General features: G+C 44.5%; 1 pseudogene; it reads right to left on the reverse strand.

Annotated features, from left to right (window-relative positions):
- Window positions 1-13,400: 13,400 nt before the first annotated feature.
- On the reverse strand, window positions 13,401-19,924 carry LOC142791182 (uncharacterized; annotated as a pseudogene).
- Between the last annotated feature and the right edge of the window lie 957 nt (window positions 19,925-20,881).

Genomic DNA, 20,881 nt, shown 5'->3' on the forward strand with positions numbered 1-20,881 from the left:
ATTATTTGTTTCAAGGAAATTTACAAGTCGGCAGTTTATCATTTTTTCGAAGACTTTGCACAAGCAGCTTGTAAGTGCTATAGGCCTATAACTCGAGGGTAAAGAAGGGTCTTTGCCCTCTTTCAAAATGGGAATAATAATAGCCTCTTTCCAGGAGGTAGGGATAGCGCCAGAAAACCAGATAGCATTGTACAAACAAAGTAAGGTTTTTCGTGTTTCGGTTGGTAGGTTTTTTAACATTTCATACACCACACGGTCAGAACCTGGGGCAGAAGTACTGCAGGAACTTAGAGACATTTGCAGCTCAGCTAGACTGAAAGCTTGGTTATATGCCTCGGATCTAGTGCATTTGTGTTCAAGTTTCTGCTTTTCTATTCTTGTTCTGTATTTTTGAAAAGTGTCAGTATAGTGGGATGAGCTGGACACCTGTTCGAAGTCTGCACCGAGGAAGTTTGCCTGATCTTCCAAGGTATCACCCCGAGTGTCCACGAGTGGAAGTGTGTGTACTTGTTTTCCTGCTATCCTACCGACCATGTTCCAGACTTTAGTCTCCTGTGTGTATGAATTGATCCCTGACAAAAACTTCTGCCAGCTTTCTCTTCTGGCCTGCCGACGCGTTCTCCTGCCTTGAGACTTTATTTTCTTGAAGGTGTCAAGATTTTCGGCTGTCGGTGAGTTCCGAAGCAGCCTCCAAGCTCTGTTTTGCTGTTTGCGCGCGTTTCGGCATTCAGAGTTCCACCATGGCACACGCCGTTTTCCTGGGTGCCCATTTGTTTGTGGGATGCATTTTGTTGCAGCATCAATCAAAAAAGCTGTGAAGTAGTCGACAGCAACATCAATGCTTAAAGTACATATGTCACTCCAATCTATACGAGCGATGGTATGAAACCGTTCCCAGTCGGCTCTGTTTATGAGCCATTTGGGAACACGGGGTGTACACTCAGTTGCTGTAGTTGTGCTCAAAACTACGGGAAAGTGGTCACTTCCGTACAGATTACTGACGACTTTCCACTGGAGTAGAGGCACAAGAGATGTAGACACTATGCTTAGGTCTATGGAGGAGTAGGTGTTATGTGCGAGATTATAATAGGTTGGTTCTTTTCTATTCAGGAGACATGCGTTCGACGAGAGAAGGAATTTTCAATAAGTCGACCTCGCGCGTCGCAACGAGAGTCTCACCATAGCCTGCTATGCGCATTGAAGTCTCCAAGGAGAACATAAGGCTCCGGAAGTTCATCAATGAACGAGTGTAAATCACGTTTTTGCAGCTGATAGCTAGGAGGGATGTAAATAGTGCAGATTGTGATTAGTTTATCAAAAAGAACCGCTCGAACAGCCACTGCCTCAAGGGATGTTTGGAGTTGTAAGTGTGTGCATGCAATTCCTTGATTCACTATGATGGCAACACCTCCGGATGATGTCATGGCATCATCACGGTCCTTTCGAAAAATAACGTATTTGCGAAGAAAATTTGTGTGTTTTGAATTAAGGTGTGTTTCTTGTACACACAGCACTTTTGGTGAGTGTTCGTGTAGGAGTTCTTGGATGTCGTCAAGGTTTCTGAGAAGGCCCCTGACGTTCCATTGTATAATTTGAGTGTTCATGGTGAATGTAAAATAATGCTGTGTGTACGAAAAGCGAGTGGCTGTTTAGACGGGGAGTTTGAGTTCACTTAACAGGGCCGTCACCAGGCCCTGTTATTTGCTTTTTTGTTTTCTTGGCGCGCTCCAAGGAGCCACGCCGCTCTTTCGGCACCACGGGTACCGACGTATCCATTGCCTCCTCGGAGGCACTGGATGCCCGCACGTGCGGGCTGTTAGTTTGGATTTTGGGCCTCGCCTGGTGAGGGGAGGCCTTGAGACCTGAAGACTCTGGAGTCTCCGGTCTCTGTTTGGGAGTAGGCGGTGTAGCCTGGGCTACAGCCGCCTTGGGGGCAGGTGCCACAGCCGACGGCTCGCTCTGCGCAGGCCGAAGGGGTGGCGAGGGCTGGTGCAGCGTTGCCCCCCGACGCGCCGCATCGGCATATGTTGCGCCGTAAAATGGCGACACTCTTCGTCTTGCTTCTTTAAATGTGATGTTTTCTTTGACTTTAAGAGTGATTATTTCTTTTTCTTTCTTCCAGTTAGGACACGAACGCGAATACGCGGCGTGTTCCCCGTCACAATTCACGCAGTGAGGCGTAGTAACACAGTTATCAGATGGGTGGCCGTGGCTACCACATCTTGCACAAGTTTCCTGACCCCGGCAGTTCTGTTAGCCATGACCAAATCGTTGACATTTATAACACCGTCTTGGATTGGGAATGTAGGGACGGACAGAGAGTTTGATGTATCCTGTGTCTATAGATGAAGGCAGTGTGCTAGATGCGAAGGTGAGTATTAAATGTTTGGTAGGTATTTCTTTGTTGTCTCGTCTGATGACGATTCGTTTCACATCTGTGACATTTTGCTCTTTCCACCCTTCAAGCAGTTCCTGTTCAGACATTTCAAGAAGGTCTGCTTCTGAAACAACTCCGCGTGAGGTGTTCATTGATCTATGAGGTGAAATAGATACTGGGATATTACCAAATGCTACGAGACTGCCAAGTTTTTCATAGTGGTGTTTTTCAGGGAGCTCAAGGAGGTCTCCGCTAGCCTTCTTTGTAACCTTGTATCCTGGGCCCAAGACCTCTGTCAGGGATTTAGCAACAAGAAATGGAGATATTGCTCTGGCTTGTTTTGTTGGGTTTTCGCTGTGCACAACATGGAATTTGGGAAAGCATTGTCTGGGTTGGCTGAAAATTGATATGTCATCGGTGTGTCCCCTCTTAGGCGGGAGACGATCGAGGAGACGGGGAAATGCAGGTGTTCCCATAGTAGTGTACTTTTTGTTCGGCAGCAATGGCGACCACCCACCATGGAGTCCAACCAGGGGACGCTGAAGCACTTAATAGCATAAGGCTGCAGACGCCAGCCGTACATTGCCACTATAACCAAATATAACTACTCAAGGTTGAGTAATTACACAAGGTTAACCCTTGCCGCCATGAAAAATCGGAAGTAATTGGAAGAGAGAAGAAGACAGGACAGATTTAAAGACGAGAAAAGACTAAAATGTAGGAAGAGAGAGATAGGAAAAGGCGACTGCCGATTTCCCCTGGGTGGGTCAGCCCAGGGGTGCCGTCTACGTGAAGCCGGGGCCAAAGAGGTGTGTTGCCTCTGCCGGGGGGCCTTCAAGGTCCAATCACCCAACTTTGGCTCAACCCCCAGGATCCCCTTTTCCCCGGACACGGCAAAGCACACGCACGGCTAGGCGTGGGAGGGAGTAGAAACTCCCCCGTTAGCTCGGGTCCGTGGTGTCGCTACACACCAAACGCCTACTTGCGCAGGCGCCCCTGCGGGGTGCAGGAGTTTAGAGATGTTTGGAGCTCAGCTAAACTGAAAGCTTGGTTATATGCCTCGTATCTAGTACATTTGTGTTCGAGCTTCTGCTTTTCTATTCTTTTCTGTACTTTTGGAAAGCGTAAGTATAGTGTGACGAGCTGGACACCTGTTTCAAGTGTGCACCAAGGAAGTTCGCTTGATCTTCCAGGCTATCACCCTGTGTGTTTACGAGTGAGAGTGAGTGTACTTGTCTTGCTGCTATTCTACTAACCATGTTCCGGACTTTAGCCTCCTGTGTATATGAATTGATCCCTGATAAGAACTTCTGCCAGCTTTCTCTTCTGTCCTCCGACTCATTCTGCTGCCTTGAGAATTAATTTTCTTGAAGCTGACAAGATTGTCGGCTGTCGGTGAGTTCTGAAGCAACCTCCATGGCCTGTTCTGCTCCTTTCGCGCATTCCGACACTCACTGTTCCACCATGGGACACGTCGCTTGCCAGGCATTCCAGATGTTTGCGGTATGCACTTGGCTGCTGCGTCAGTAAGAAAAGCTGTGAAGTACTGCACAGCTTTATTTATGTTTAACCTTCATATGTCTGTCCAACTTAAACAAGTAGTGTTGTAAAACTGTTCCCGGTCTGCTTTGTTTATCAGTCATTTAGGAACATGTAGAGGGCATTTATAAGTTGTTGATGAACTCAACACTACAGAAAAATGGTCACTCCTATATGGATTATTTATGATTTTCCATTTCAGTAGGGGTGTGAGTGAAGGTGATACGATGCTGAGGTTTATAGACGAGTAAGTTTTGTTGACGACGTTATAGTATGTTGGCTCTTTCCTATTCAACAGACAGACACCGGAAGAGAAGAGAAACTGTTCAATGAGACGACCTCGTACATCACAGCGAGAACCGCCCCACAGACCACTGTGTGCATTCTGGTCCCCAAGGAGCAGATAAGGCTCAAGTAGTTCGTCTATTAAAGACTGGAATCCACGTCTTTCAATACGGTGGTGCGGAGGTACGTACAGAGAGCAGATAGTGACGAGTTTGTTTAAAAGTACCGCTTGGACAGCCACCACCTTAAGGGATTCTGGAGTGGTGAATGTGTACACGCTACTCCTTGATTAACCATAATGGCCATGCCAACAGATGACGCCACAGCATCATTTCGGTCCTTTCGGTATATGACGTAAGCACGTAAAAAGTTTGTATTATCGGAGGACTTTAGGTGAGTTTCCTATACACACAGCACTTTTGTTGAGTGTTTGTGTAAAAGCTCTTGGACATCGGCGAGGTTTTTAAGCAGTCCTCTGACGTTCCAATGTATAACTTGTGTTTCCATATAAGAAGTAAAGTAGTGCTGTCAAGGGAGTGACTTGTTTAAGTTGAAAGTTCGAGCTCAGGGGCTATCATCAGGGTCTGTTTTTTTTTAGTTCTCTTGGCGCGCTCCAGAGAGCCGCGACGCTCTTTCGGCACCAGGGGTGCTGCCGTATCCATTGCCTCCTCGGAGGCACCGGATGCCCGCACATGAGAGCTGGTTGTTCGAAGTTTGGGCCTCGCCTGGCGAGGTGAGGCCTTAAGAACCAAGGACCCTGGAGTCTCTCGTCTCTGTTGAATAGTAGGCGGAGTAGACTCAACTACTGCCGTTTTGGGGGCCGGCGTCAAAACCAATAGCTCGCTCTGCGCAGGCCAAAGTAGTGGCGAAAGCTGGTGCGACGCTGCCCCTAGGCGCGCCGCATCAGCATATGTAGTGCCGTAAAATGGCGACACTCTTCGTCTTGCTTTTTTGAATGTGACATTTTCTTTAATTTTCAACGTGATGATTTTTTTTTATTTTTTTTCCAAAAAGAGCAGGAACGTGAGTATTCGGCATGATTCCCGCCACAGTTCACACAGTGTGCAGATGCTTCGCAGTTGTGGGACGCGTGGCCCACGACTCCCCACAGAACACAAGTTTTCCGACTACGACAGCTTTGCGAGCCATGGCCATATCTCTGACATTGGAAGCAACGGCAGGGGTTGGAAATATATGACCTCACGGATGTCTTTGTATACCCGGTTTGAATGGTTTACGGCAAATCGCTCGAAGCAAAGGTCAGTATTAGGTGTTTGGTTGGTGTTTCCTTTTTTTCTCTTCTTATCTTAATACGCTGTACGTTGCTCACGTTCTGGCTCTTCCATCCTTCCAGAAGTTCAGCTTCGGTCAGGTCAAGCAAATCTGCGTCCCATACTACCCGCAAGCAGAGTTTATAGACCTGTGCGGTGTAATACTGACTGATGTGTCGCCAAATGTTGTTAGAGTGTTCAGCTGTTCGAATTTGTCTTTGTCACGTATCTCAAGAAGTAGATCTCTGCTGGCCATTTTGGTAACCTTGTACCTGGCACCGAGAGTTTCGATTAAGCACCTAGTCACTACGAAGGGGGATACAGTTCTGGCTTGCTTGTTAGTTTTCTCGCAGTGTATTACATTGAAGTGAGGAAAGATATGTCTTGGCCGGTTGAAAAAATTGATGTTTTCGGTGCGTACCCGCTTTGAGGAGGCACGATCACTAAGCAAAGGGAATGGTTTATGCATGCTAATTGTATACTGTTCTGCAGCGTTGGCGGCCACCCACCTGGAGCCTAACGAGGGGACGCTGCAAGCTTGCGGATGATGAATGCTTGCAGACGTAAGCCGTACAACACTGCTATAACCTAATGCGCCTAAGCCAAGGTAGGCTATTTGCGCAGGGTTAACCCTTGCCGCCGAGAAAATTTGAAGTAAACTGAAGGGAGAAGTAGACAGGAAAGATAAAAAGTGAGAAAGACGAAGATGTAGGGAGCGAGATATAGGAAAAGGCGACTGCCGATTCCCCCGGGTGGGTCAGCCCAGAGGTGCCCTCTACGTGAAGCCGGGGCCAAAGGGGTGTGTTGCCTCGGCTGGGGGGCCTTAAAGATGCAATCACCTGGTGTCAGCTCAACCCCCAGGATCCCATTTTCCCCGAACACGGCAAAGCCACGCACGGCTAGGCGTGGGAGGGAGTCAAAACACACCCGTTAACTCGGGTCCGTGGTGTCGCTACACACCAAACACTTGCTTGCACAGACGCTCCTGCAGGGAATTCTTGTAAAATTAGAATGTAGTGAAAATATATAGAGATATACCGAATCCTGGGTGACAATCTTGTAAAATTTCCTTAAAAATGCTACTATACCCAGATGAAAATGGAAAGTCAATTACCAGCTGAAAATGACTTTTCCAGCAAGATTTTCAGCAGCTGGTAATCATAATATCCAGCTGTGTCTGAATACAGCTAGATATTGTCTAGCTGGAAAGTACCTGGAAATCTTCTAGCTAGAGCAGAAAACAGCTAGGAAACCTATTTCCAGCTAGAAAACCTATTTCGAGGTTATTTCTCAGCTGGAACGATGCTGATGATATATGGTGTTTTTTGGCGCAAGGGCCATTTGTTGGCCAAAGTTCATCTTACAAAAATATGGACAATGATTGTGATAAGCGGCTGTATAGGGGCCATAAAATTCCTCACGATAAGGCGGGTAAGACATACAAGTAATAAAATCACGACCATGCCGTGAAAGGTGTGTGTGGTGTGAATAGATGACAAAAGTTGGTGATAATAAAAGACGATGGTGGATATGTATGGCATTAGCACAAGTGCCTCACTCGTTCATACCCTTGCGTCGAAGGGCCGTGAGGCAAGTGCTTTCTTGTGTAACCGCCGCAGCAAAAACCTCTCTAGAGAGGTCGTGCAACGGAATGCCCGGGTATATGATATGAAAATTATGAATTTCTTTTAAAAACACTAACAATGGCTTATGACTAAAAAGCGGTCCCCTACCAACGAACATTGCAGGTTGTAAAGGTATATGTTGTCGGTAGGGTAATGGAAAATGTTGTTTTCTTAGAGTTTCTAAGTGTTTACACTGGATTAACATGTGAAGGACGGTTAATGGTTCCCCACATCTGTCACACAATGGTGGATCGCCACCAGACAAAGGATATGTGTGTGTCGTGTATGTGTGTCCTAACCTGAGTCTCGTTAGTATTACCTCTGTATGACGCGATTTCGATACAGGCAGCCAATGACCAAGGTGTGGCTTAATAACGTGTAGTTTGTTTTGTGTGTGTGTGTATCGCACTTGCTCTGCCAGTATACTCTGAGGTTTCGCTTGAGAGACGGCTTAAGATCAAGGGCCGGGATTGATATGGGTGTAGGGGCAGTGCTTTTGTGGACGGATGCAGCGAGACTGATCCGCCCTCACGTTGCCTTGAATCTCACGGTGCCCTGGCACCCAGCACACTACAACATGTTGTTTGAGTGTGTAGAGTGTGCATAAAATGGAGTAAAGTGAAATGAGGACAGGGTTTTTTTGTTTTTTAAGACTGTGCAGAGCCGTTACCACACTGAGGGATTCTGTAAAAATTACTGCTTTTTGTATATGTAATTTTTGATGTGTTTAGCTGCCACAAGTATCGCGTAAGCTTCCGCTGTGAACATACTTGTGCCTGGATGTAGAGGGCCAGCATCCGAAAAGGAAGGGCCATGAGCAGCGTAGGACACAGAGGAGTTAGACTTAGAGGCATCTGTAAAGAACTCAGGACGTGTGTATTTGTGTTGAAGTTCCAGGAAGTATGTTCCAATATGGGCAATAGGCGCATGTTTAGTAATTTCTAGAAAAGACACATCGCAATCTATAGTCTGCGACTGCCACGGTGAAAGGTATGCTACAGGAGCCATTAAATTGTGTTCGAGTGACACTCAAGTGTCCTCAGCTAGACCCTTCAGGCGAACTGAGAAGGGTTGCCTCTTTGAAGGCCTGTTTTGAAAAAGAATGGAGCTCGACAAATCATTAATAGTAGAGTATGAGGAGTGCCTCCTGTCTGCTTTCACCTTAAGAAAATATACAAAAGACATGTAAGTTCTTTGCAGATGAAGCGACAACTCATTTGACTCAACGTAAAGGCTTTCTACGGGGCTGATGCGAAAAGCACCCGTAGAAAGGCGGATGCCTAAATGGTGCACGGGATCCAGCATCTTCAAAGCGCTTTGAGTCGCAGAGTGATAAACAATGGCCCCATAATCTAAGCGGGTGCGAATGAGGCTTCTATACAGATTCATGAGGCATTTCCTGTCACTACCCCACGTAGAGCGTGACAACACTTTTATAACATTCATGGCTTTTAAACATTTTGTTTTTAAATACTTTGTGTGGTACGAATGTCAACTTGTTGTCCAAGATTAAGCCTAAGAATTTATGCTCCGCATTGACAGACAGACGTTGACCGTTCAGTTCAATGTCAGGTTCTGAGTGCACGCCTCTCTTTCGGGAGAACAAGACACACGTGCTTTTTTCTGGGTTCAGCCGGAATCCGTTTTCCTCTGCCCATTTGGAGAGCTTGTTTAAGCCTAACTGAACCTGCCGCTCACACATTGCTAGGTTGCATGACTTAAAACCAAGCTGGACGTCATCGACATATGTGGAATAGAACATGTTGCGGGGGATGGACAGGTGCAAGGAATTCATTTTTATAATAAAAAGTGTACAACTAAGTACACCACCTTGCGGTACTCCCGTTTCTTGCACAAATGTTTGGGAGAGAGTACTGCCAACACGGACGCGGATTTCCGATTGGACAAGTAACTCTCGATTATGGAAAGCATTCTACCGCGCACACCCAGGTGAGACAAGTCTCTTAATATCCCAAAACGCCATGTTGTGTCGTAAGCCTTCTCGATATCGAGAAACACTGAAAGGAAGTATTGTTTGTGAACAAAAGCGTCTCACATCTGTGCCTCGATACGCACCAAATGGTCGGTGGTGGATCTACCCTCTCGAAACCCACACTGGAGCTGGTCGAGCAGATTGTGTGTTTCAAGGAAATGTAAAAGTCGGCGGTTTATCAATTTTTCAAAAAGTTTACAAACGCAGCTGGTTAGTGCAATGAGCCTATAACTTGAAACTGAGGAAGGGTCCTTGCCCTGTTTCAAAATAGGGATAACAATAGCCTCTTTCCAGGAAGCAGGGATGGTGCCTGAAAGCCAGATAGCATTGTATAGAGAGAGTAAAGTTTTTCGCGTTTCGAGCGGCAAGTTTTTCAACATTTCATATGTGACATGGTCGTAGCCTGGAGCGGAATTATTGCAAGAGTTTAGTGATGTTTGTAGCTCAGCTAATTTGAAAGGTTGGTTGTATTCCTCGTAATTTGTGCACTTGGATTCTAGTTTCTGCTTTTCTATCTTTGCTTTGTGTGTTTGGAAAGCTTCAGTGTAGTGTGACGAGCTAGACACCTGCTCGTAGTGTGCACCGAGGAAGTTCGCTTGATCTTCCAGGCTATCACCCTGTGTGTTTACGAGTGGGAGTGAGTGTACTTGTCTTCCTGCTACTCTACGAACCATGTTCCAGACTTTAGCCTCTTGTGTATATGAATTTATTCCTGATAAAAACTTGTGCCAGCTTTTTTTTTCTGGCCTGCCAACGCGTTCTCCTGCCTCGAGATTTTATTTTCTTAAAACTCTCAAGGTTTTCCGCTGTCGGCGAGTTCCGCAGCAACCTCCATGCCCTGTTCTGTTCCTTTCACGCATTCTGACACTCAGTGTTCCACAACGGAACGTGTCGTTTGCCGGGCAGTCCAGATGTTTGTGGAATGCACTTCGTTGCTGCGTCAGTAAGAAAAGCCGTGAAGTACTGCACAGCTTCATCTATGCCTAACCCGCATATGTCAGTCCAATTTAGGTGAGTAAGCTTTTGAAATCGTTCCCAGTTGGCTTTGTTTACCAGCCATTTGGGAACATGTGGAGGACCTTCATTTATTATTGGTGTACTCAAAACTAAAGGGAAATGGTCCCTTCCGTATGGATTACTTATAACTTTCCACTGAAGTAATGGTACAAGTGAAGGAGATGCGATACTGAGGTCTATGCAAGAGTAAGTTTTGTTTGCAAGATTATAGTATGTTGCCTCTTTCCTAATCAACAGACAAGCACCCGATGAAATGAGGAATTGTTCAATGAGACGACCTCGGGCATCACAGCGAGAGTCACCCCACAGACCATTATGTGCGTTCAGGTCCCCAAGGACCACATAAGGTTCAGGTAGTTCGTCTATTAAAGACTGGAATTGAAGTTTTTCGAGACGGTGGTGCGGAGGTATGTACAAAGAGCAAACAGTGACAAGTTTGTTTAGAATAACTACTCGGACAGCCACCGCCTCGAGGGAAGTTTGAAGGGGTAATTGTGTGCATGCTATACCTTGACTTACTATAACCGCTACACCACCGGATGGTTGCATGGCATCATCTCTATCCTTTCGGAAGATTATGTAGTTATGTAAAAAGTTTGTGTTAGTTTGTTTTAAGTGTGTCTTCTGTACATACAGCACTCTTGGATTGTGTTCATAGAGGAGTTCTTGTAAGTCATCGAGGTTTCGAAGAAGGCCTCGGATGTTCCACTGTAATATTTCCGTCTGCATATTTAAACAAGAGAGATGCTACTGTGTGTACAAAGAGTATCCTGTGTTGGAGCGAGCTCCTTAATTCAGGTGGCAGGACGGTCATCCGGCCCCGTTATTGGTTTTTTATTTTTCCTAATGCGCTCCAAGGAGGCGCGCCGCTCTTTCGGTACCAAGGGTACCGTTGTATCCATTGCCTCCCCAGAGGCACTGGTTGCCCGCACATGCGAGCTGGTTGTTCGGATTTTAGGCCTCGCCTGGTGAGGGGAGGCCTTGAGACCAGAGGACCCTGGAGTCTCCGGCCTCAATTCGCTAGGCGGCGGAGTAGACTGAACTACTGCCGAATTGGGGGCAGGTGCCATAGCTGTCGGCTCGCTTTGCGCTGGCCGAAGGAGTGACGAGGGCAGGTGCGGTGTTGCCTCCTGAAGCGCCGCATCAGCATATGTTGCGCCTTAAAATGGCGACACTCTTCGTCTTGCTTCTTCGAATGTGATATTTTCTTTTATTTTTTATGTGATGATTTCTTTTTCTTTTTTCCAAAATGAACAAGACCATAAGTATGCGGCATGATTTCCACCACAGTTCACACAGTGTGATGGTTCTACGCAGTTGTCAGAATTGTGGCCTTACACTCCACATTGTGCACAAGTTTGGTGACCACGACAGCTTTGTGAGCCGTGGACATACCTCTGGCATTTAAAACAACGACGTGGGTTAGGTATGTATGGTCTGATCGACATTTTCGTGTACCCTGTTTGAATACCTTTTGGCAAAAACTGGAAGCGGACTTGAGTATTAGGTGTTTTGTTGGTGTTGCCTTGTTGTCTCTTCTGATGATGATCCTTTGTACATTGGTCCCAATATGACTCTTCCACCCCTCCAAAAGTTCCTCTTCGGTCAAGCCGAGCACATCAGCATCAGATACCACTCCACCCCTACTGAAACGTTCGGTATGAAATCTTACGGAAAATATATGGACTCCGTAATATTTCCTTATGCTACATACGGAAAAAATATGGAGTTTTATGGAAATATACGGAAGTTGTATGGCATATACGGAAAGCTTCTTATGGAGTATAAGGAAGTTTAAGGAAATTGTATGGCGTATACGGAAAGCTTTTTATGGAGTATACGGAAAGATAAGGAAAATGTATGGCATATATGAAAAGCTTCTTATGGAGTATATGGAAGAATAAGGAAGTTCTTTGGCGTGGATGGAGTGAGTTTCATGGAAAATAAGGAAAGATAAGGAAACTTATGGAGCATATGGAGAGTTCCTTATGGAAGATATGGAAGGATAAGGAAAGTGCATGGAGTGTACAGAAGCTTTCATAAGGAAAATGCAGAATGTAAGGTCTTACGGAAATATACAGATTTTGTAAGGTGCTTACGAAAACGTGCCATAGTGTATGAAAGGCATGTGGATTGTTGCAAAAATGTGAAATATCTACATTTGTTCTCACATTTTCATCAGGAAATCCGAGCTCTATATAGTTATAAATTAATGCACAGTGACATATATAGTACAAAAGAATAACGCAGGCTAGCCTGTGTTGTCAGTCACCGCTGTTCGCCCTTTTCCAGAATGAATACAACCTCTGCAGATGACCAGGTGCTAAACTCTGTCACACGGAAAATGAGTCATTCACAATGAATAACAATAACTCATTTTACTTGCATGCTGTCGCACGAAAACAATATATTTAAATCAAGCAAAAAAAGCATAACTTCAAGGGCTCGTTTTTTTGGTAGAAACATACAATATTAATGAGAACTAAATTCAATGCGAATGAACTTGTCAATATTAATGAAACTGTTCTCATTAATATTGGAAGAGAAAGGTTATTTTGAAATACCAACCATGAGCTTAGCCCTCTTGAGCAGCGACAAAAGAAAGGAAAATCTATGAAAACTAATTGCATGTAGCCTGAAAGTAATTTTTTATTGATAGAATGTGCTCCTACAATATAAATACAGCTATACACAACTTGCCACAGCTTCAGGATAGAAACGAGGTTGAAAAGAAACATGAGCAGGGGTGCACATTTGAGACACGTACGAGATGAAAAGGAACATATATGCCAGCTGGGGGTGGGAATGGGGGGCTGGAGCCTTCCCAAAACTTTTGTGTGCCTCCCCCCACCCTGTTGCCCCCCCCCAAGAGGGAACACAGAGAATGGCTAAGTTCTCCATCTCCCTGCCCCCTGAAAAAACTCACTTATCATGGGTGCCCCCCTGGGAAAGTAATCATGGTGCTGCCTCTGCATGGCCAACAACCAACCACTGGCTGCAGAAATGAGACTGGCAGCAATTTCATGTAGCCACTCAACTGCCACAACTTAAGCAGTGAAACTATTACCACTCACGACACAAGAACACAAAAAAATATGACAGGCGTAAGCAACTGTAGTACGTAGCTTTCTTTTGATAGATATGTGTGGTTTAACGTCCCAAAACCATTATGAGAGCCGCCGTAGTGGAGGGCTCCGGAAATTGACTACCTGCGGTTCTTTAACATGCACCCAAATTTGAGCACACAGGCCTACATCATTTTTGCCTCCATCAGAAATGCAGCCGCCGCAGCCAGGATTCGATCTCGCAACCTGCGGTTCAGCAGCCGTTATAGGAGTTAACAGCCATGTCTCTGCTGGTCCCTGCCATAGGCACTATGCATTTGGTCCAAAATCGAATGCAAATATATTTCATAAACTCATTCGACAGGATATGTTTTCATCTAATGACATGAAAAACCAATGGTGTTTGCTGTAAATTACATAAAATTTGTTGCGTGATAGGAGTATAAGAAACGTACACACATACGCATGTTGAGCTTAAACAAGCAGACTCATTCAGTGACCAAACAACATGCACCAACTCCCGTCTGGAAGATACATCTAAATTTACGTCTAGCAGCGTAAGCAAGATATAATAGCTCTTTCAATAAAAATTTGTTTGCACGAACAATTCAATTTTTCTGAATGTCACTGCCATTGATGTTCACAGTTTGTGCAAATGAATATACAAATGTCAAACACAATCATTTATTGCAAGTACCACTGCAGAATGAAAATAATAAGAAAGCAAGAATTCAGTCCAAAGAGGCAATTTAACACATACCACACATAAAAAAACATGTTTAATTAGAACCTTCTATATTTATGGCAGCATTTGCATATAGATCCTGGTGAAAAATACCAATGCACATGAGCACCAAACAGTACACAAAACAATACACCAAACAGTACATACAGATTATTCTGGAGCCTACATTACCTCTAGCGATAACGCTAGAACATTCGATGGCAAATGTATAAATGCCAATGCGCTTCGCCGCTTGTCCGTTGATCGACGGCTGACGATCCGTTCGCCGCTATCAGTGCAGGTCTGCTACTGTGATCCGACTTTCGTTCACCGGGCATAAGTTCGCCAAAATAAACAGTTTAACTTTCATTGTACTCTCTGCTTCTTTGTCGACGTCACAACCCTGTGACATCTGGTGGAGGTGCTGCTTTTTTGATGTTCCAGACACCCCCTTCAAGCCAAGAAACTAGCCCAAGCGGCAAAGAAAACAAAAACGGCAACCCTTAACAGTGAAGAAGCTGCAGGCAGAGGGGACTGCAACCAGAGTAGGGGCCCCTTCTTGAAACAGCCTACATCATTCCCCTACGTACATACATCAATCACCTATATACATTTGTCAAGATCCGGCAGCCCTGGATCCCAACATCAACTGCAGCAACCATGATCGACCGCCCCCGTGCAGCCTGCCCCAGTTGTTCTCCGGCAGCCGAAGGGACCTCCAACGTTCTATGGATCGTCAGGCGACGACCAGTAGACAACCGACAACTGCCGTTACAATCTTCTACGACGCTTCGTGCAATACGCTTCGTGCAATACCAGCCCGGTGAACGTGTTTGGGTTTGGACGCCGATGCGCTGACATGCTCAGTGAAAAGCTTCTGCGACGGTACCTCGGACCGTACAAGGTAATTCGACGTCTCAGCCCACTCAATTACGAGATTGTCCCCGACGGTGTCACGAACTCTCAACGACGCCGATCCCGACCTGAAGTCATCCATGTCGCGCGCCTCAAGCCATTTCATGCGCGTTAACGAACTGAAACAGTGTAACTTGTTGTATTATTGCTGTACCGTAATTTATTGCTTGTACTTTCTTGCCTCATTGTTGTACTTTCATCTTCCATTAAAGCATCAGGACAATGCCTTTTTCAGAGGGGGGCAATGCCACTTTCCTTTTCTCAAGTTTTGTTATCGCCCCAATACACTACGTAGTTCTCAGCGCCAATCATCCTTGCAGTCTTCGAGAAGCTTCAAGACTATAGTAAGTCATTTTGATAAGATCACGCCCGCTCGTCGAACTACACAGATTATTCTGGAGCCTGGTCACTGCTAGCGATAACGCTAGACGATTGGATGGCAAGTGTATAAATGCTAACGCGCTTCGCCGCTTGTCAGTTGATCGACGACTGACGATTCGTTTACCACTATCAGTGCAGGTCTGCTACTGTGATCCCACTTTCCGTTTACTAGGCACACGTTCGCCCAAATAAACAGTTTAACCGTCATCGTACTGTCTGCTTCTTTGTCGACATCCCGACTCTGTGACATTATTGTTATTATTTGAGAGGTTTCTGGAAGGCATTGCAAAAGTACACACTGGCTTTATGTACTATTTGCCTTTAGTGTCCGTCTAACACTCTTGCAACACTTGCCCCAGGAATTGTCGAGGCATATTCAGTTTGTCATCAGTCACGTTCAATAGAGTTTGCCAAATCACCTACATACATTTTTCCATCAGCTGGAAAAGCCATTAGCAAACAAGGTGAGGCAATATCTGAAACCTTTAACACACATGGAGTAGACACAAGTGAAAAAAAACACTCCTGAATGTGGCTAGGCAGCTTCACAGTACTTTCAATACATACTATTCGCTTGCACAAAAACAATAATTTTTCGCCATTCTGCAAGGAGTCATGTATCGCAACGAAAATTCTTTCAATAGAAAAATATTCATTATGAGCAGTTCGCACAATGCTGGAATCAGTTTTCTTTGCCCTTGTGTAACGCCTGCTGTGTAATATGGTTCCCTTGAATGAAAGACGAAAATATTCATACCAAGCACTTGCAGGCATATACACTGAGCGTAAAGCAGCAATTTTTTCAGCTGTCAGCTTGGGCACAGGATCAGCATTTCGAAACAATGATACCGCATCAACGCATGTGACTGCCGAGTTTTTTGGATAACCAAGAAGAGAGGAGGTGAAATCTTTCACCTTAGTTTCAAAAGAAGTCAATGTTAATACGAGATGAAGCTGCTGCAGCATCACTAGCCTCTCTACGACCTGATTTGGTACCCCTTTGGCTCCTGTTATCGTCTTTAGAAGCCGTCCATTACCGCTCTCAAAGACAAACGCTCAATGTGCCCATAGCGGTCCAAAGCTCTCGGCAGCAGATGCGAGGTGTAGCAACTGGTGCAAGTTGAATGTCATGAGGCGTGGACTGTATAGGTTCTTTGCCCGAGAGACGAACTCTTGCAGTAGACGACCTGCATAATAAATGTGCAATACTAAATGTAAGCCATGGTTCTGAATGAAACCAAACACTGCAAAAAGCCTAGTGTGATGATGCAATGGGCAATTCATCAGCCAAACAATATAAATTGAAATACTCAACTAACTTTAGGTATTGCATTTCTGTAATGCCAATTACATTGGTATCTACACTTATTCATGGAAAAACAGGAACTATTGTGTGTTTTTCAGCTTTCAGCAATAGTTACATACATACAATCTTCTACTAACTCTAAATTGACAACTGCTATTTTTGCTGTAAAACAATCATGCACGTAAAATCATTTTCAGAAATTTTTAGGTACACTGTTACAGCACCAAACTAAGAAAATTATGGGTGCAATCATCACCAACTATAAAAAACCTTGTCGTATAGTCGTAACGGGAAGTGAAAACAATGGTTGCACTGAAACACTTAGAAATAATTGTAACGTGCAGCTTCAGCACAAATTCTTCTAAGATTATAGATTCCGCAAGCTTTCAATGAAACAATCTTTAACCCATTCACTTTCACAGCCACCATTAAGTTGGCTGCAATCAGTGACCGGCACTGCACTAGCCGTCCTGAAAGCACTTGTTTTTGTGTGGCAACAACATACAGTGAAATCTTCGTAGAATGAACCCCACATTAATGAACTTTTCAGATTAACAAACTTTTAAAATATCCCGCGCCGACTGCTAATAGTTTCAATGTAAAATTATTTCACTACTACGTACATACTTCAGAATACCAAACTTTTCAGAATAACGAGCGTTAATTTAGTTCCACATTATATCAACAATGCCTCAGTACAACGAACTTGTGTTCTGGAATCTGTCGCGACCACCGGAGTGGTATGCAAGCCGACGAGAAAGCGAATGGACGCCTTGCTTTTCGGAAGACGTGCGACGGTGTCGAGGAAAAAAAACAAAAGGACGACTGTTTTCTTTCTTTTTGTTGAAACAGAGACACTGCAGGCTTACAAACAGGCGGGCGCAGAGGCGAGGGCAAGACGGGAGGGCAAGGTCAGCGACGCAAAGTGGGAGTTGCGGAGCAGGAAGCATGGGCACTGAAAACCTGAGACAGCAAGAGAGCAGAAAGCGAATCGAGAGGAATTTTCTTTTTTAGCACTTTTTTTCTTTGAAAGAGACAATGACAGCCATGACGCTTCAGTTGTTTTTTCAAAAGCCTTGTTTTTTTGTTGTATTCATCTCTTTTCGGTGATTACTTATCGCGTCCGCAAAGCAAGTGGGTGTTTACGCTGCGATGATACTACAAATGAGTTCATCTCAGCTTGCGACGAAGAAGCGGAAGCAGTTTTCACTAAGCGAGACAATGAATATTCTTCGGCAACTGAAAGGCAAAGAGCAGGCTGTTGTGACCAAAGGACCGAATCGCACCACAGAAATGTGGATGAGCTGGAGGCCTTCGCGCTGCAAAGTTTGTGCTGCTCGCGTTAAAGAAAAACAGACTTCCTTAAAGTAAACGTGCATTTTTTGGTGTTTACTTGTGCATTTGTTTTTTTTCTCACGAAAACGAGTTTAAGGACCCACTGTTGTAAAGGTAAGTCGTTTTGGTCGGTGAGAAATAAGTATTTATGATTAATTTTCGAGCTTTCGCTATAACGACCTTTCAAAACAACGAACAAATTTCTGCGGTCCCCTGAAGTTGGGTATAGCGAGATTTCACTGTATACTGCAACCGGTTTTGTTTTGTTTGGTTTTCTTGACACCAGATGAACATATGCGGCCACAGTTATGAAAGAAAATAATTGTAAAAAATAGAATGTTCTGTGAGCACATGCATATTTCTCTTAGTGCAAGCATGGCAGCATGGTGTAGTCTGAGCCTCTCAAAGGAGGCGCTTCTTCAGATTGTTTTTTTAGGGCTGAAAGCATTGCTGACAACAATGATTTTTCACTCCGAGTTCTAGATTTGGAAAGCGCCGACAGTGACAGAGACGATGCAGAAAGATGGAAGTTTCACTTTACATCATTTTCGGCCCTGAAACGATTTCGATGATTTCGCATAAACATGTTAAGCCAGTACAGCAAGTCCTAAGAATCATTCACAGACAGATCTATTTAGGTTCTTGCATTTACTATTTAAAATACTTTAAACATGCGAATTGCAACAGATCACAGTGGCTCAACCGAATGAAATGGCAACTTCCCGCATTCACAATATGTAGTACCTTTTCTTTTAACATTACGTAGCACCGGTGACTGATCTGACTCGATGTCTAGTCTCGCCCTGCCGCGGTGGTCTAGTGGCTAATGTACTCGCCTGCTGACACTCAGGTCGTGGGATCGAATGCCGGATGCGGCGGCTGCATTTTCTATGGAGGCGAAAATGGTGTAGGCCCGGGTGCTCAGGTTTAGGTGCACGTTAAAGAACTTCGGGTGGTCGAAATTTTTGAAGCCCTCCACTATGACATCTCTCATAATCATAAGGTGGTTTTAACATGTTGAACCCCACATATCAATCAGATTCCTAGTCTATGTCACTGAACCTCTTGTAGACAGCATGCATTATCTGCCTGTGTTACAATATGCTTTGTGTGAATGTGAGCTGCACACCATATATTGCCCTAGCTGACTAGTATGTCAAAAATTTTGCTATAGGAGACTTGTAAGCTGCAATGTCATGTAAGAATCGTAAGGCATTTTGTGAAAGAAATCACTTCAGCTTGTCGCTGCAGTGAGAGTCAGGCTCGCGCTATCAATTATAATGCCAGAATTCACGCGTCAGTGGCTGTAACTCTACCCCTGAAGACACAACTACATTGCCCAAGTTTATGATTATTGGTGATTGCTTGTCAAATACTTTCTATTTTTCCACATGCCTTTGCACATTGTCGATGAGCAGGAGAGTAAGTAAGAACGGTTTGTAGTTTGGCGACATGTTACGAAGCACACCTCAAACGTTTCAAGTGCTCCATCTTTGTTGCCCGATGGTGTGCTCTGCAGGGTGCACTCGATGGAGCTCGACCCATCGTGTGCACTGTGGCCAGCGACGGTTGGCTGTTTGAGGAGTTGAAGATCTCTACATGAAAACTGACAACCCTACAATCTCTATAGTTCAGCAATCTGAGCAACTCACCAACACGTTGCAATTGTGGCGCAGTTAGCTCTTCTGAAAGAAGTATGTGCACAGCTTCAACGAGGAGCACAAAGTGGTTAAGGTAGCGCTGGGGCAGGATCCCTGTACAGGTTGGCACAGCGTAGAACAGGAGCCAGTGCCGCCATTCACTTGCCTTCCAATGGCAGCGCTCTTTGATTGAGCGTGGAAGTCTGGTGAAGCACTGAGGAGGCCTGATGGAGAGCAGCTTCTTGTCCACTTGAGCCACAGTTATTGGGCGCCCTGCATACAGTGTAACATTATATACTTTATTATAAAATTTCATATATGTGGCAGATAATTTTGTAAGCAAAGGGACAAAGGGGGACACTGTCCTCTACAGAAGGATGAGTGGCAAATAATTGCAGGCACCAGAGACATGCTGTAAGAGAGTTTGTCCAGTTGATGTCACTTTTTTCTCTTTTTTTACTTCCCACCCCATTTCATGTCACAGCACCAGTGTACCTCACATTAAACAATTAACAGAATTTATATGTACATGTCTGTGGCAAGAAAATAAATGGAGAAAAATCTCAAGAAAGGACACACATTAACATGTCACAGTAGCAATTCTGTTGGCCTTTGAAGTTGCTTTTCACAAATATATGCTTTATTTATGACTATATGTCAACGAAGATGAAGTTTTCAAATAATTTATATGGACACTGAAGAGCCAAACAATTTTTTGCCCATCAGTAAAATACAATTTCACAATCCCAAAAATGTCACTCGTACTACGACACGACGCTTAGTAAGAAAACCTGAAAAGAGAAAATGGGGGTGGCGATGCAACCTTGAGATTCCAACACTAAACTCCATAATATACGAAATTTCGTACGCATCTTCTGGGCCTTACATAGCTTCCAAGAGATAAAAATGAAGTACATTGTTTATCTGTGGGTGCCACAGACATAGCATATGAAGTATGAGAAAATTTCATTGAGCCAATGCCACGAAAATACCTAAAGTACATTTTGAAATTTCTTATGTGACGCATGGAGATTTTGGAATACAATTTAAAAATACTTCAACCTTGATTTTCTCCGCTAATAATCAACTCATGGTGGTCAAACATATGCCATTAACATTCTCAGAATACACTTTGTCAATTCAAGCAACATCACTCTTCCTCTTTGTGTCCCTCTAAAAAGAAAATGAGCATGCACTTTAGTTGCTAATAGACGGCAAAGTGTGTAACTAGTGCCCATGCATAGGCTATATTAAGTAACCAACCGATATCTCGTTCCGATAAGACATCAACTGAAAATGCTCTTACTTTTTTGTTAAATACTTAAAGCAACAGCTTTTCTCTAAATACTGCTGCAATCACGTGAACTGTTAACCTACAATGATTTAGCCACGCAATCTTTCTTGTAAA

Source organism: Rhipicephalus microplus, chromosome 1, assembly GCF_043290135.1.
Source record: "Rhipicephalus microplus isolate Deutch F79 chromosome 1, USDA_Rmic, whole genome shotgun sequence".
Lineage (NCBI taxonomy): Eukaryota > Metazoa > Arthropoda > Arachnida > Ixodida > Ixodidae > Rhipicephalus > Rhipicephalus microplus.